Source organism: Tiliqua scincoides, chromosome 5 (assembly GCF_035046505.1).
Source record: "Tiliqua scincoides isolate rTilSci1 chromosome 5, rTilSci1.hap2, whole genome shotgun sequence".
NCBI lineage: Eukaryota > Metazoa > Chordata > Lepidosauria > Squamata > Scincidae > Tiliqua > Tiliqua scincoides.
In genome coordinates, this window is record NC_089825.1 from 27,017,188 (window position 1) to 27,035,434 (window position 18,247).

The following is an 18,247-nucleotide window of genomic DNA, read 5'->3' on the forward strand; positions in this document are numbered from 1 at the left end:
AAGTTGGGGCTGGGAAGTGGGTTAGGATTGTGCCCTTACAGCTTTAAGGTGTTAAATTATTCTTTTTTGTGTTTACTTAAGAAATTCATTCCCCAGGGTATGTAAAATGTAAGGTGTGCATTGCCTAGTGGGAAGCTCCTGACTTGAGTAAATGCCTATTCATATGATCCCATGTAAGGATTGTACTGAATCTGGGCTGATTTCTTTGGCCATCCCACATTAGATGCTACCATAACTGCAAAAAAGCTGATCTGCAGTTGTGCAGCAAATTGTGATTCAGATGTGTGGTAAAGCACTTCAGCGCATGAAAAAGCCCTCAAATGATTGGGTCAAATTGACTCTGGAATAAAGGCCATGTTGATATTCAGTATGATTAAGAAGACACAACCAGAAAGTATAGTGGATAAGGAACTAGTAAATACAACGTGCTTGGAATGCAACATCAAGGAACGATTACCTTCTAAGGCAGTGCATTTGGGGAAATTACAGACCTGTACTTTTAACGACTATATACAGGTGGAGCCTATTTATCCGCATTAGTTCCGTTCCATGACTCGGCACGATTAACAAAAAATGAGTTGTGCTAAATTCCAAAGAGTTATGCAAACATGCTGCAGCCTGACACTTCCGGATGGAAGGAAACTAAGGCAGCTGTTATCAATCCCCTCCCCTCTGTACTCAGCCGTCCCCATTGCCAGCTGCCTGGGTTCTTTCACAGTTGGGATGCTGATCTTTTAAGAGTCCAGCCCTATGCATTTCTATTCAGAAGTAAACTCCATTGTAGTCAATGGGACTTACTCCCAGGAAAGTTTGGAGAGGATTATAGGCTAAATCTCATGCTTTGCTTGGTGGGAAGGCTTGCTTGTGTCAGTGATTGCCTGCACCATCTCAATGGGGGGGGGGAATTCAGCAAACACTCCCTGGGTTTTTTAAAGCAATCCCCTCTGTTGCTACCACACTGGTCCCTCTGTGTCTGTGTGTGTGTGTGTGTGTGTGCGCACGCGAGTGTGCGTGTGTGCGCGCAAGCGAGCGAGCATGCGTGCGTGTGTGTGTGCGCAAGCAAGCGAGAGTGCTCTACCTTGCTGCAAGTGCTCCGGCTACAGAGATTTTCAGCTCCCCCTTCCCCTCTTCAGCCTCTTTGCTGGCTCAGGGGCTCCAGGAGTGTCACTGTTCTTTTGCAAGGGGAACCTCTTCCAGGGCTATTTCCCTGCCTGGATGAGGCAGAGCCTTTTTGCAGTGTTTTGGGCTGCCTGGACATGGAGGGAGATGCCAGCTCAGGGCAAAGGTGTGTGTGACTTTCGGTTCCCCCCACCCCATTCTTGTTGAGACAAATCTGCAGATAAAAAATCCGTGGATAAATAGGCTGCACCTGTATAATCTTTTAGCAAAGGTAGTAAATGGGACTTACTCCTGGGTAAGTGTGGTTAGGATTGCAGCCTAGGATTGTTAAGAATTTTCCTGCTTGATGATGACACTTCAGGTCATGACATCACTTCCAGTGGGTACTGACAAATTCTCATTCTAAAAAGTGGGTCCCGGTGCTAAATGCATGAGAACCACTGTTCTAAGGCATGAAAGCTGTTTATGACAGACAGCATCAAACAATGAAAAACATGAATCATGTGGGGCTCTTTTAATATATGGGAGGAAAAAAATGTCATTGGGTCATTGCACTACCTTTAAAGTAACAGACATGCTTTTATTTTACAATGTCATTTATTCCTGCACAACTGAATGACTATTTCCTTGCCATCTGTTGCCTCTTCTATTTGTTATTTGCTGTTGATTTTGTATATATTTGTTTTTGCTTTAGCACTGAAGAATTGCTCCAGTGATCTTTAAGTTCTATCAATTTCCTTCACCATACATTACTGAGGTAGGAATGGAAATCAATGCTTTCTAAATAACAGCAGTGAATCAGTGCATGTCGTCAGTGGCTGAAATGTGTCATGCTAGAATGTAAAACGGCCCTTCAGAATAGCAGCACCTGCCTTAATCCCCTCTGCTAATTTGGACATCAAATATGGCTTTAAAGACAACAAAAATTAGGATGATTGCAACAGGTTTTTATTAGTAGATACAATTTTGAATATAATTGTTTAGAAACAGTCCTGCTGCTATGGTTGAAGACTTCATATACCTCTACTGCCCTTGCTCTAGAGCAGGGGTGCCCAAACCCCAGCCCGGGGGCCACTTGCGGCCCTCAAGGCCTCTCAATGCGGCCCTCAGGGAGCCCCCAGTCTCCAATGAGCCTCTGGCCCTCTGGAGATTTGTTGGAGCCCACACTGGCCCAACGCAACTTCTCTCAGCCTGAGGGCGACTGTTTGACCTCTTGCGTGAGCTGTGGGATGAGGGCTCCCTCCACTGTTGCTCTTTCACATCTGTGATGCAGTAGCAGCAGCAAAGGAAAGGCCAGCGTTGCTTTGTGCAAGGCCTTTTATAGGCCTTGAGCTATTGCAAGACCGTCATTCATTCATATAAGTTCATCTTTAATATATTCATTTATGTAAACTTATGAAAATTTATTCAAATTTTAAATGTAAATTAATTATTTCCCCCCCCCCGGCCCCCAACACAGTATCAGATAGGTGATGTGGCCCTCCTGCCATAAACTTTGGACACCCCTGCTCTAGAGTCCAGAAAGATGTGGGTGCTGGATGAACTGACATTCTTCTCCAGTAGGTGTCACTGAAGCCAATTTGAACGGAGGAAGTGATAATGTTGGAAAGCAAAATGATGTAAGAGTTGATCACTTAATAAGTGCAATTTAAGTAGTAATAAGAACTTAATAAGAAATTGCAGTAGTAACATTTTCATTGATGAGAAGGAAATTTGATTAGAGTTGTTGACTGGCAATTGTGTGGAGGGTCATAATGAAGATGAACTGTGCTCTTATTATTCTGTTACAGAAAGGAATATATATTCAGTATTATTACTAATAAAAATACATACTGCTTTATATTATACAGGTATATTTTAAAGACCTTGCCATGTCATCATAAGCATGTTTACACAGAAGTTAGCCCTACTACATCCAATGGGATGCTCTACCAGAGTTGCAATATGAGCCTAAGCATGGTTACTCTAAAGTAAAGCTCATTACATGCAATGGAATTTATTTATTTTTCAGATATTTGTACTCCCTAGCAATTTACTCCCTAGCAAGTGTGCTGAGGCTTGCAGCCTTAATTACATTTATTATGATGTGAACTAATATTATATACAGAACATTATATTATATAATACATATTCTATATAATTCTACTATTTACAGAATATTATATACAGAACATATTGTTTCTTTTTACAGAGTAAGCTCAAGCAATATACACCATGTCCTGAATTTCTAACAACTGCAGCACTTACTGCCTGCAGTGTAGCTTAAAGGGGGTACAAAGCACTAAGTTTTGCAGGGAGCTTCACTGCGCCCTTTAAGCAATCCCTTTGCCTCCCTTTCAGAGCCCATCTAGGATGCTAGAGCAAAATGGAGGTATATGCCTCCGTGTTGCTCTAGTGGCCCGAATGGCTCCAAAAGGGAGGGGGAGGGGCTACTTGCACAGCGCAGTGAGGCTCCCTGCAAAACTTAGTGCTTTGCAGCCCCTCTAGCTATGCTACTGGTTGCAGCTCTTTTGGCTCAACGTAAAGAAACCTGAAAATGAGAACTGAATTTACAGAACTAATTTACAGTTATATATATACATACAAGTTTTACTGAGTCATAGGGAAGGAGTGTGGGGAAGCATAAAAAACTGTAGTTGTATGACTGAGAATAAGATCAACCACAGTTCCTAATTTAACAGTGCAATCCTTCACTCACTAACATAAGACGTACTCCCAGGAACGTGTGGATAGGATTGTATAGAAAGGCTGCAATCCTCCTGTACGCACTGACTTGAGAGTAAGAGTCCAAGCCTATGCATGTCTACTCAGAAGTAAATCCCATTATAGTCAATGGGGCTTACTCTCAGGAAAGTATGGATAGGATTGCAGCCTAAGTCCCATTGAACTCAGTGGAATTTACTTCTGAATAGTCATGCTTAGGCTTGTGATATAAGAAGTATGAATTGAAAACAGTCTCATTTGAGTATGTGGATGATTGGGAAAATAATATTCACTGAAACAAAATCTTCTATTTCCAAGCTAGTTTTTATTTCAGCTGCATTGCATTGCTTCATTAAAGTTTGGGGAACTTATGATATGGGAGATGAAATGCCCTCTCTAGTAGTTTTATACTTGTGGTTTCTGCAAAATAACAATATTCACAATAACCATTTGATGCCCACTGGTTTAGGTTTCTATGTGTTGGCAGAATTCAATTGCTTCTTAGATTGTGTCCCTCTGGGAGGCACCATAATACCCAATCAATAATGGGATTATCATAACATTATAGAAAGACTGGTCCATAGCAATGATTCATCAAGCTGCAGCCTGAAAAGGTATCATTCCTCTAATCTGAGACCACATTGAAAATTGGTTGCCTTTGTTAGGATGCAAAGTCCATCTCTTGTTTGTTTGTTTGAAAAATTTATATCCTGCCTTTCCCATACCAAAGCAAATGCCCAAGGTGGCGTATGGAACTCCATAATAAATGCACAATGTATCAAAACAATAAGGGAGAAAAAGAAGAAAAGAGAGAGAAAAAATCACCATAACAAGCCATTAAAACGTTAGTTTTACAGTTAAACACTAAAACATTAAAGAAAAGTTGAATTGAGCTTCCAGGCTTGCTGGAAATGACACTGCCTCTGGGCATATACAAAGTGATACTCTACTGAATTTGCGACAGCTAGTCCAGTGCTTGTTGTTTCTAGGCAGGGTTAAGGCCAACTTCCTGTCTTGGGAGTTAAATTCACATCATGACAAAAACATCTTAGACTGCAGAGTTGGAAATGACCTCTTATGAAGACCTTGGAAACACGTTGACAGAATGGACAATAGATGGCTAATGAACTAATGAACTGACTTGATATAAGACAATTTCATCTGTTCACGTGAAGATTTGGAAAACTCAGTTCTCCACTGTGTCCCAGTTTGTTATGGAAAACAATCCAAAATGACTGACAAGTCAAGATAAAAGGGAAGACAACAGTTCTTTTGTTAGCCTTTTGTTGTCATAATTTTCGTTTTCAGGATGCCGTTCTTATTTTTCATCTTGATTTTTGTCCCCAGTTAGTCGTGTCTATGCCTTTGAGAGAGACAAGATATGTTCTGACTACACAGCTTTGTATAGTCCTTTGTGATATATGCCACTGAGAATTTTTGTTGTTTAAAAGGACTTTTAAATAACTCATTATGATTTATATTCCTTCCCTTGTACAGTAGTCTAGTGCCTTTACTAGATAGGAAAAAATGCATATTATTTATAACCATTGGACTAACATGGCTCTGGTAGTAATTAGAGCATATCTGAGGAATTTGCAGTGTGTTTCTCATGGCTATCCCAAAGAGTTATGCTTGTGATGAGACATGTTCCTTCCTGTGTCTGTCTTTTTGGAAAACATGAAAGACATGAGGATAGAGTTGTTGAGTATCTTATCATAGGTCGTTTCAGAACTTCTGTGACAGTATGTGGACTTTCGTGCTGACAGTAGATATGCTTGGTTGTGCTTTGTCATAACTTGAGTGCCACAGTTCTCAGAGAAGGGCAGCCCATTCCTATCCTCAGTGACTATCAAAATAGCGACTGCTGTATCCAGCAGTCCCACCAAGGCTTCTAGAGATCTCTTCAGGGGACGGGGACTTTTGTTCCCTTCGCCAAAGGAAATCCCCAGGCCCTGCAATGGGGCTTCTCAAGTCTGCTACAGAGCAGATCAGAGCACCTCCACGTCAAGCTTTTCAGCCTGACACGGAGGATAGGCACAGGTCTGGCACTGGCACCCCCTTCTCACAAGGTGCTGTAAACATGCTTTACAGCACCCTGCTCCGCACGTCCTTTTCTTATAGGATACTTTACAGCATGCGTATGACACCCAGCGCCAGCGCTGGATGTCATCACCAGCACTGGAGGCCCATTGGATTGAACCCTCAAGTCCTTTTCATATTCAATATGTGTGTTCAATGAATGTACCTAGAAAACAAGGACATGATCCTTTACTCCATGGGGGAGTAAACCCCTGGGGGCTGGGGGATAAGAATAGGCCCTCAGTTTGGCTGTACTTGTCGTAAGAGGCCACTGGGTAGATGGGACTCGTCAGCCTGGGAAGGCAGCTCATCTGAGAGAAGGAAAACTCTGATCCCAAACCTCCACTGCCTTGTGGCTACATCCAGTTATGGAAAAGGCTTCAGGAGTCAACCTCGAGGCAAAATTCAGAGCCGGAGTCCCTGAGGCAGTTCATGGCTGAACACAGTCACGTTCTGGCAACTCCTGCGACGCCGCTGGAACCAACCATATTGGCTTCTGCCTTTCCATTGGACCATTCCAGTGACGAGGAGAGGGGGGATTTGCTGCATGGGTAACAGTTTATCCTCCACATCTACTTTACCCAGGCTTCGCGCACTGGAGAGGACACTCTGTTCCAGAACCACCATTCAGAGCGCGATACCATAGTCTTCCGAGACCGAAGGATGCCAACATGATGGTCCTTTACTCCAAGGAGACTTCCAGCCTGCTCAGTTCTAATGCTGGATACACTGTGGGCCATAGGGCCCTGCTTCACCAGCCCTGGATAGGATTGGATTGCCCTTTCCTTTTATGATCTGTTTCTTGTAAGCTATCTTAAAACTTAGAAAGGCAGCATAGAAATGTATAAAATAATTAAAAAGTTGCTTGATGCCATTTCAGTGAATATTTCATTAGACCATAAGAAGTTGTGGTGACACTACAGCATACAAATAATAAGGAATAGTATGATGTTAAGATGATATAAATTTAGGGCTGGGTTGCAGAGAGCTGGCCCTGGGCCTCGGGCAAGATGCCAGATTTCACCCCTCCCCCCCTTCCTAAATGCATTGGGAGGATAGCATTGAAAGTGGGTTAAAGCTGTAGTGGAAATGCAGCCTTGGATAGGCTGAGACTGAGGTAACAAAATTTAGTTTGTGATCAATATATTTTGTCCTGTAGTTTGTTCTGTCATAAAAGCCCAGGCCCTGGGGATTTTGCCACCACCCCCCAGGCTGGGTTTAGGGAATTCTGCTTTTGTAACTGATTAGAGTAGGTCATTCATCTTTGTTATTATTATTGCTAATAAAAATAGACCTAGGCTATGATTCAGCTTGCTGATGAAGCAACTGTAATTAAGGTGAATAGCTGTCACTCCCCTGATAGCTCCCAGCTGAAAAATCTGATTGAAGTGAATACTCCAATTATTCAGTACTATTTCAGCCTCCTGGATTCCTAATCAGCCCACAGTTGACCTTACTTACATTTCTGTACACTTATGTCCCAACATCCAAATTGCCAAGTGAGCTTCATGAAACCTCATGTGGAAAGATACTGAAAGGTGTTAAATTGCTATAAGGGCATCCAGCAATTCACATGAGTTCAGTTCTTTATTATGATAATAGATTTAAAAATTGGCATGTGCTAAAATTTAATGCCCATTTTCAACCCATTCCTAAGTCATGTTTATTTGAACATAAGTCCCTGCTGATTTCCCTTGGACTTTTTCCATGGTTACCATACGTGCTCATAAGCCCATGTTTCCACTCATATACATACATGTGTATTCGATAAGTCTTTGGGCCAGTGGCTTGATATAAATCCCAAAGGAAGTTGGCATTTGTGAAAGATGAGAGAATTAGGAGTAGATGCAATTATTTATTTATTTGTTTGTTTGTTTTGTTTATTTATTTATTGGGAGTATAAGTGTACAATGAGAGAGAGGAGAATCAAGGATGAGAATTCGGTGCAATAAAGGAGCATTGATTGAAATGGTTGTATGTAACACACATAGCTAAACCTAAGACGCACGAGCTCCAAGGGATAATGAGAGAGTGGGAAAATACTGAAGGAGAACATGGAGTTGTAATGTGGATGGGGAGGAAGGTGGGAGTTAGCACACATGGGGGACATTTGCATTCTGTGGAGATGAAAGGATTACACATAGGCCAGAAGGATTGGAGGGAGAATAAAGGTTTTGGTTCTGAGGAAATCCACTGGGAATCAGGCAACCTACCAGGAAGTAAATACAAAATGTTTTTACTTAGTTCCTACAGGCTATTCAATCACCCCCACCATAGAATACAATGTGCACCTTTTTGGCAGGGCTGCATCAAATCTGGATGAGGGGGATAGGATTGGGACCTAAGAGACTGAGGAAATGGTTGGGATCTCAGTCTTCTTGGAAGGCTTGTTTGGAACATTCTACTGCTCAGGAGAGTCAGGACATGCAAATGTATATCTGAGTGAGGAAAAAGTGGAGCCAAAAGCTTAAGTAGTTCGTTTGTCATGAGGACAGGAAACTCCTGGATTGAACCAGTGTGTGCTTCTGATAGAACATGTATATGATTGTGCTGTAGCGGAATGTTGACATAAACCTGCCAGCTGGCATGGTGTCTGATCCATAGGCACACCCTCTGCAAAATGTTGCCCAGACATCCCACAATCTCCAAAGGAAAGAATTCAGCTGAAATTCTTTGGCAAAATGCACAAAGTTCTACTGAACACAGTCTTGTTTTCTGATGCTTCTTCCTGTGTATATTGTCACTTGGGCACTATAATCCCTCTATGTTTGTTACCATAAATTATAACTAATACAGCAACCTGTTGTAGATGGAAGAGATGCAGGAGAGCGCACTCACTGATTTTGATATGCTCAGTACATGAGTAAAGCAAAACCACTCTCCCTTTATAAAGGTAATACTGATGGGCAGCCCAACCCTGAGTTCCCGGGCGTGCAGCTTTGGCGGCACTGAAAACGGCTGCCGCTGGATCCTGTGCACCACGCTATACCGCAGGTGGCACCTCTGGAGAAGGGGACTTTCATCCCCTTCTCCCAGGTAAGGGAAGTTGCCCCACAGTGGGGCTACTCAGTTCACCTTCAACCAAAAGGTCGGCAGTGAGGTAAAGGTGTTCATGTAGGGCACTGAGCCCCACACAAATGGACAGGATCCGGTGGAGCAGAGCTCCACTGGACCCCCCTCCCTCCCTCTCCTCTCCCTCGCCCTAGCACGCCTCCTGCCCGCCCTCTCCCTGCCTCCCGCCTCCCTGTCATGCCTCCTACCCACCCTCAGCCCGCCTCCCCCTCCCCAGAACGCCTCCTCCCCACCTCCCCCCACGCCCCCACTTTCCTTACCGTGGCTTGATGGTCCATGCAACTGCCAGCCAGCACTGGGCTAGCACAGGTGCGCCCCCCCCCCCGGCGTTAGGCCTCACAAACATGCCTTATGGCAAGTTTGCGACACTGCATGCTGGCGGTAAGCTGGCGCATCAAACTCAGGATTGGGCTGTCTGAATCTGAGACCAGCTGAGGCATATGAGGATGCAGACCTTGATGAGATAAGAACTTTGAATGCACCAACATTTATTTCCCAATGAACAGAAGTTATGGATGGCTTCTCTCCATGAACATTCTTAACCCCTCACATTTCATCTGTCACAAGCAAGGCTGCAAATGTTAAAAGCACTTGTAATATGTTTTAATGAAGCTGACATTCTGGAAGCGAGCTGGCATTTGTTTTACAATAATTTTTGTTACTCTCCTTTTGTAGAAGAACAATGGAACTGTGAGAAACAGATGGTATAAACATCATGACTTACTAGATGATTTGGTTTTTGTTTTGTTTTTTAAATCCATCCTCATAACTGAATGTAAAATGGCATGAGTTTGTTTCTCTTTTACTTTCATGTCGTAATCAGATTGGTTTTTCCCTGAATGCAATAGGCTGAATCCCTAGAACAGGTTTCATCAGTGTCGGACCTGCCATAAAGGGACAAATGCCCTGGGTGCGGAGCCTCACGCACCTCTGGGACTCCACAGAAGCCTCATTGAGGCTCCTGATGCACTGGTTCCGAAAGCACAGTTTAGGAATTTGGGGAAGTCACAGATGGCTTCCCTGGTTCTTCCTGGAGCTGCACGAGGTTCCCTTTCACTCCAGGTGAATGGGGGGATTTGTGCACAGAGGTGGCATCGTGTAGGGGGCGCCACCGCGGACCTTTGCCCTAGACACAGGGCTGCGAAAGTCCACCACTGGGTTCCATAAACATCTTTTAGCATCAATTGGATAAAGGTGGGGCATAGTTACTTATATTCCAGGAGCGGCCAAACCATGGTTCATGAGCCACAGGCATCTCTTTGCCATATAATGTGTGGCTCTCAAAAATATGTTGGCTGAGCTCCATTTGCATCACAATTCATATAAAAGGTAAATGAGAAATTTTCAAGTGACCCAGTGCAGGAAAAGCATTTTCGCACGCTTTTGCTGATGGCATAAACCGGCTTTGACTTTCTAGGAAATGTATACATGTAGCCTTAATTAAAACTATCTGATCACTGGCAAAGTTTTACTGTGGGAGAGCAGGATTTCCTTTTCAGAAGAAACCTAGACGCATAGATTTTCCCGAGGCCAATATCACCATTTAAAAGGGCTGGAACACAGCCCATCACTTCCCAGCCTGTGTTCAAAGACTCTGCTGGAGAAAAAAGGCTTGGTTGTGGCCCTCAAGGACAGCTTTTGAACAGTGTGCTTGATTTTACAATGACCAGGATAGTATTTAACTGATAGTTGGGTGTACATTTTGATGCCTGTGGAATTCATCAAAATTATTGCTTTTTTCAGTTCACTGTACTTCTTATGCAGAGATTTGTCATTCTGTTCTCACTGGAGGTAGTGCTACATGCTGTCTTCCAGAAGCACATTACTTGGTGAGCATCACTTCTGTAGATTCACTATAATCTCTTCCCATACTCAAAATTTGCTCTTGGACGCCTTAGGCTTGAGAAAGAACCAATTAAAGGGGAAAGGATCTCTATCAGATTAGTTAGGGTGGACATTAGGAGCAAACAGTTAAACTTTAATTGCTGGTGGAAGGCTGCCTTGTAAGGTGGTACGCTAGGATTACATGGAAACATATGTTTCTGTAGAAACTAGACATCACCCTACTTCCTACTGTCTGCATGTGGTGGAGCCCTGTGTGGGATGACTTTAGTGTTCTGTTTCACTAAAATCCTTGTGGTCTTAAGATGTGTTTTAAATTTGCAAAGCAAGCGTACATGCCCAGGAGCTCTTAACAGCTGGGGCATGACTAGTCAGTGTTAAATGATCCTGGTTTATAACACACAGAGGCTATTGTAATAATATACACTTGTATTTTGTCCTCATTTGTCTTGGCAATTGCGATCCTGGCCCATGTGCTGCCCGGATGCTGCAGAATGCCCCCCCCCAGGAGACTGCAGTGCCCCACCTACTGTTTGCTCTGGGGCGTACTCTGGCCCCAAGGCCTCCAGACGGCCTTTAAACACTACTTCCAGTTATCATCAGAAAACTCCCCATGAGAAACCTGAGAATTCTGGGGGGATCTGAGTTAGGCTTACCAATTCTGACTGAAATGCTTCCTGGATTCCCCCCCCCCCCAATATGATGTGACGTCATTTAGCTAAGGAGGTCCTGTTAAAATCTTCAGATTGCTTTCAGTAGCTTCTAGAGATTGAGGTTGATTCTTGGAGCCTCCAGGATAATCCATGAGGGTTGGCAACCCTAATTCAGATGCACACGTTATATGCAGGGTCAGCTTTAAGCCAATTGAACCAATTGCTTCCAAATTGCCTAAGGCAGGGCTTTCCAGACTGGGGCGTCACAACTTGCCAGCCTGTGGGCCCTGGCCTCTGCCCCCTTAAGGGGTGAGGGCAACCAAGAGGCGGGGAGGAGGCAGTGGCACAAACCCCAGGATCATGCTGCTCAGGGGGGCTGCGGGGTCTTGGGTCCACTTACCCGAGCCTCCTGCAGCCTCCAGAGGGTGCGGGGAGCCCTGCGTGACCATCTGCAGGGCTCCCTGCAGCTTTGAAAGCAAAAGTGGAGCAATTGCACCCCGCCTCTGCTAAAGTGGAAGTGGAGCGTGATTGCTCCACTTTCACTTCTGAAGCTGTGGGGAGCCTTGAAGGTTGTGCAGGGCTCCCCGCACCCCTGGGAGGCTGCAGGAGGCTCGGGGAAGTAGACCCTAGCCCTTGCAGCTCCCTGAGCAGCGCAATCCTGGGGATCGCATCACCTCCTTCCCCCACCCCCACTGCCTCCCCCCTGCTCCCGCAAGAATTTAGAGAGGCTCAAACTCTCCCCAGGAATTTGAAAACCTTTGGCCTAAGGGCACCCTGCGCTAGGGTAATTTAGTTTTGTCACGTATATACAAAGCATTGCAATGGACATTCTGAATTTTTTTTTTTTTCTAAAAAAAATTAAAATCAGTATTTTTACTAAATCATTTCACAGTCACTAAAAATAAGTGGTTTTGTCACTATTTACTTTTCAAAGATAATCAACATGTTTTGCTTGTTTCCTTGTAGGCAGCTAGGTGTGCCTAGATTCATTTGGTCTATTAATTCACAGGCACTTTTTAAACACACATTTTGATTGCTTTCCATTCTACCATAGAGGATAAGAAGTCTATCATAAATTTTATTTATATCTCTTAAGATTTTACAGATCTTGGCTATGAACCTGGGACCCTGCAAAAAAAAAAAATGTTTCCAGTTGGGTCCTGCAGTTCTTAAGGCTGATTAGCCCGTGTGACTGGCTAATCTCCTGTCATCAAAGATGTATTTATTTATTTATTTAAAATATTCCTATACCACTTTTCTAAGTCTCTGCATGTGTTGATCTCTAAGACTTCCACCAGAACCCAATACTTAAACTGGCTAAAAACATCATTAGAACCCAAAAAGAGTCTTTTGAGGTTCCTGCCGGGACATAACTAACAACAGCTAACAACTAGAAGGGAAACTGAAACTAAAATAAATTGAATGATTGGTCCTAAAGAGCCATATCAAAATAACTGTACAATTCAGTAAAGAGCCTTATGGCACCATAAAAGCTAACAAATTCATTGCAACAATTCATTCAGGGACCATTGCCAAATTCCCAACTGACCACAACAAATTTTCCCTGCTGTGTAAAACTTATATAAAGATATACAAGTTTTCATATTATCTCCTGCTACCTGCAAGCACTTTTTAAAAAGAATGTTCAAAGTGGCTGAGGAAACCCTCTGAGTTCAGAAATTCAGATGTTTCTGAATTCTGAAGGCAAAGCCAACTGGAGTGCTAGGTCAGTGCTGCTGTGAAATAGGAGATCTTGATAGAATAAGATAGCATAGTAGGAGACCTTGCAGAGGGTCCCCAAGTGCTGTAACCAGGTAGTTAGTATATTGGGACCAGGTAGATTGCCTCCCCACATTCTGGCATTACGCTTTTGATCACTTCTCCATAGTGTTGATACAGGCATGCCCCCATATCTGCAGGGGGCACATATCTTACATGAAACAGGGTGAATTCACAGATATGGGTGAATGCCTTGTCCTCCAGAGGCAAGGAAAGCTCTGCTCCCCTTGGTTCTGGAAGGGGTGTGCACATGGGGTGCCGCAGACCCGATCCACTGATAAGCAAATCAGCAGATATGGGATCCACAGATGGGGGGCATGAATGTGACTTTGCAATAATAATTGTTCAGTGCATCATATGCTTATTATCCACATTTGGCTTAATTGCGCACCTGTGTGTTTGTTTTGATTGGTATGCCATATCAAATGCCATATCAAAATTTATATGATAAATTGATATGGCATATCAATATGCCATATCAAAATATATAGCAAGAGCATGGTAGTCCCATCTCTGTAAAAAATAATATACAGATGAAACATTGTGGCACAGTGCATGTGTAATATAATACAGCATACCTGGTTATACAGCCAACCATCCCTTGTATCCACAGATTAGGTGATAGATCTTCCCACATCCACTGCCTCTTTGGGACATGGATCAACCACAGTACATGTTCAGAAGGTTACAGATATGTGCAACATTGGTTTCCCCTCGAGTAGGTGTGTCAAACTCCTTTCATACACAGAGCCAAAATTAGCATTCATGGTTCCTGATGAGGGCTGGAAGTGACATCATTAAGCAGATGATGGCCAGAAGTAAGCACTTTGTTCTCACATAGAAACTCATTAGCTGCAGATGACAGAAGAGGAAATGTGCAAATCTTGTTCGTATTTTCACAATATGAGAGAGCCCAATTATCAAGCTGGGAGAGCCCAATTATAATGGGGGCCGGATAAATTGCTTCTGGGGGCTGCATTCAGCCCCTGGGCCTTATGTTTGACACCCCTTCCCTAGAGTTTCTCTGAAACAAAATATTTAGTTTGTACAGTGCCTCTTGAAGAGATATTACTGAAATAGTTTGCAGTATCCATGTTGCTTCAGTGTACTAGAATAAAAATGCATTTCAGCTGTTTAATGGACCGAAACTAAACTTTGAAGGCTCATTGACTGCCAATTCATGGCCATCAGAGCTTTTAATGGCTGTGCCTTTAGTTTCTCTGCTTTCACTACCATGTGGTGATCTTTTTCCATATCTTGAAGAAAACTTCATCTGTTCTTGCTTATCTGATGGGGAGAGTCTTGCCACGCAGAGATGCCCTCATAAAAAGTGTTTCTGATAACCAATTCTGTTCCAGTGTGGGTGTACTTTGTAAGCGTGAAAAGAATGCCAAGATGTGACCTTATTTTAAATTAGAGTGCACTCCTTCTTTCATTCCAAATATTTTCCATCTCTGATGAGCAGATTTACTCCAAAGTAAATTATCCTTCTCAAAGATGATGCATTATATGACTGATGAAAGTTCTCGTGGAACTGCGAGCATCAGCAAGACACTATTGTGTATAGAACATTGGCTCCCCACCTTTCCAAGCAATGTTAGTCTTTAGGAGGCAACAATCATGATATAGCATGAAATAGCTCTGTATATACTGTATGTTATTTATTCTCTGGAGTGTAGTGTCCCATTCCCCCCCCCCCCCCCGGTTGCTTATATATCCTAGATCAGTGATTCTCAAACTTTTTAGCACTGGGACCCACTCTTTAGAATGACAAGCTGTCAGGACCCGCCCAAAGTGATGTCATTAACCTGGAAGTGATGTCATGTCCAGAAGTGACATCAATTTAGGCTGTTATTTTGCATAATTTGGAATTCAAACATTTCTGCTCAGAGGCAGAACACGGATCCTTCTCCAACTACACAGCCCTCCCCCGTCCGTCTTCTCACCTATTCAGGTCAAAGCATCATGCCTCTCTCCCAGAGCGGGCTCTCTCTGCGAGCTCACCCATCCCAGCAGCTCTGTGTTTTCAATGGCAGCTGAGTTCACAACCCACCTGAAATTGGCTTGCCACCCACTTAGTGGGTCCCGATCCACAGTTTGAGAAACTCTGTCTTAGATCACAAAAGCTGGACTGCTGGCCTGTTACTAGACATTAACCATCTTTTTGTATTTGCAGTCCATGGGGGCTCAGTTACACATGTATGCAGAAGCTGTGGGAGCTGCTTCCCCATGCAAAGTGCTTTTCTTTAAAGGTTCTTATTTTTAGAGCCTTAAATGGTTTGGGACCTGGGTACCTGAAAGACCACCTTCTCCCATATGAGCCGTCTACGGTTGCCAGGTATGACTGGAGCAATTTCTTAGTTAGGATTGGGCTGTAGGTCTACACTACTAAACAGGTCTAGTTTTTCTACAGGTTACTTCAGTAGCAGCCTCTTGTCCCAAATTAGGGATTTCAAATGGCATTCTTCATATGTAGTTCACTGAAGCATTCTCCGATTAACACACAACTATCTCAGCATGGCAGGTGATATCAGTAGTCTGCTGGGAAACAGACCATGTTTCCCAGCATTTTGAAGAAATACTGTCCCTGCCAGAGTAGAATGAATCAATGGATGTAATATTAGAGATTTATGAATGGGGAAGAGGTTTTTCATCAGTGGATTTGCATTTAGCAGGTTGTCAGTGGCTTAGCTAATTCCTTGACCTGATTGTGGGCAAACATGGAAATACTTCCTGGGGAAGAGAGAGACCCACGTTACTCAGATAGTCACAAGGCTTCCTAATTTTCAAATGCATTTCCTTTCCATCACTGCAGTTCTAGAATGGGATACATTTTTAATAGATTGTTGGTAAAATCCAGCAAGAGCCTTTCCCATCAGAGTTCTGATAAGATGAGTAGAAGATGTGCAGGAGCAGTAGCTAACGTATGGCTCATATTTATTTGTCACATTTATATCTTTCCCTCCTTTCGGTCTGTCAACTCAGTGGCCTTCAATGTCTTGTATGCAAACATGTGACTAACTGGTGACTAAGATCTGACTTGGTGGATTTTGCAACTCTGAATCCTGAATCCTTTCCAGGGAACACAGAACCAAACAACTCTGTTCCTGGATTACTAGAAAACTATAGCTATGGAGGCACTGCAGGCCCAATCCCGGGTCAGGATTGTGTCCTAACTGTGTCACTTCCATAAATATTGACATAATATTTATGTCATATTTATGTCATTTATGTCATTTCCCTATATTGACATAATATTCTATACAGTGGTTCCCAAACTTTTTAGCACCATTTTTTAAAATGACACTCTATTGGGATCCACCCAGGTTTACCAGCTTTTTTAAAAGGAGATCTAGAAAGAAATAATATTTTATTTTTAAGTAATAATAACCAGAAAAAGACCCTCAAACATTTATTTACATGTGCTTACAAACTGAAGAATCTCAGCTTCTTGCAGGACAGGTAGCAGCTATCTTGAAAACTGCAGGAGGTCAGCTCTTTGCAGGGTAATTAGCAGTTACAGTATCTGATTTTTGAATAGCATCAGGGCTTGAGGCAATTAGTTATCTGATCTTTCCATCACCCATTGGTGACCCACCAAAAATCAGGTAGCAACCCACCCAGTGGGTCGCAACCCACAGTTTGGGAACCACTGTTCTATAACCATGTTTTGAATGGTATGTAGCTGTGTTTCTGCATAAAGGAGTTGAATCTCCTATCAATTACAACGATAAATTCAATGGTTCTCACACATTTAGCACCGGGGACCCACTTTTTAGAATGAGAATCTGTCTCATTCTCATGAGAATGAGAACCCACCGGAAGTGATGTCGTGACTGGAAGTGACATCATCAAGCAGGAAAAATTTTAACAATCCTTGGCTGCAATCCTGCCCACACTTACCCAGGAATAAGTCCCATTTACTATCATTGTTAAAAGAATATACAGGCTTACACCACTTAACAACCGTTCACTTAACAACAGATTGCATATATGACAGTGGTCAAAGCACAATAAAGATGCTCTTAATGAGGCAATCGCGTCTTCCATAGCCTGCAGCAGAGTGTCTGTTCCTGCAGCAGAGTGTCTGTTTACACAGCAGAGAGGCTCTAAATGCAAAGAAGAGGCAATCTATCTCCAGTAGCCTATGCAGCTAGCTAGGGTCTGGCAGGGAGTGTCTGTTTACACAACAAAAGCAATAGATTGGACTGGATGTTCACTTAATGACCTAATCGCATAAAAATGGGTATAGGAGAACATATCCCCGTTGTTAAGTGGCGCACACCTGTATATAGTAGCTTGGTAAAAGTACAGGTCTGTAACATTTCCCCAAATGCAGTCACATACCATGGTAGCATCAAGTCTACTATATTAAAAATAAAATATTGAAATGAATGGGGACCCACCTGAACTAGGCTCACAACCCATCTTGTGGGTCCCGGCCCACAGTTTGAGAAACACTGGTCTAATTTAGGAAATGAGTTGAAAAGCTTGAGTAACATACTTTGTGATTCTTCTGAAAGTGTTGTCCCTTATTTTTTTTTGTCTAAGCGCTTCCAATTGTTCTGTACAAAATGAGCTGAAATGTGATTCCTGCTTTGATGCATTATCAGGTTGTTTTTTTACCTGATTCCAAACACATTTACAGCTCATCAAGGAAACATCAAAGAGTGTTACTCTAGCGCCATGAAATAGCACTGATGGAGGGGCAGGGAGGAGGAACAGACCGATGTGTTTTTCCTTCTTCATCTTCATGTTTGAAGGGATGATTTAGAAGCAAATTGGGAGCGCCTTCTGTTAGCATTAAACAAATGGAACACCTTCAAGAGAAAGGAGGATTCATCTTCAGACTTCAAATGAAGCTTTTGTTCTTCCAAACAAGTAATTTACCAACATTCCCTCACTGCCATGAAATGTGGTTCTATTATGAATCATTAAAATGATGTCTTATTTATCCATTAAGACAGCAGGATTGTCAGGTGATATGATACAACTCCAAT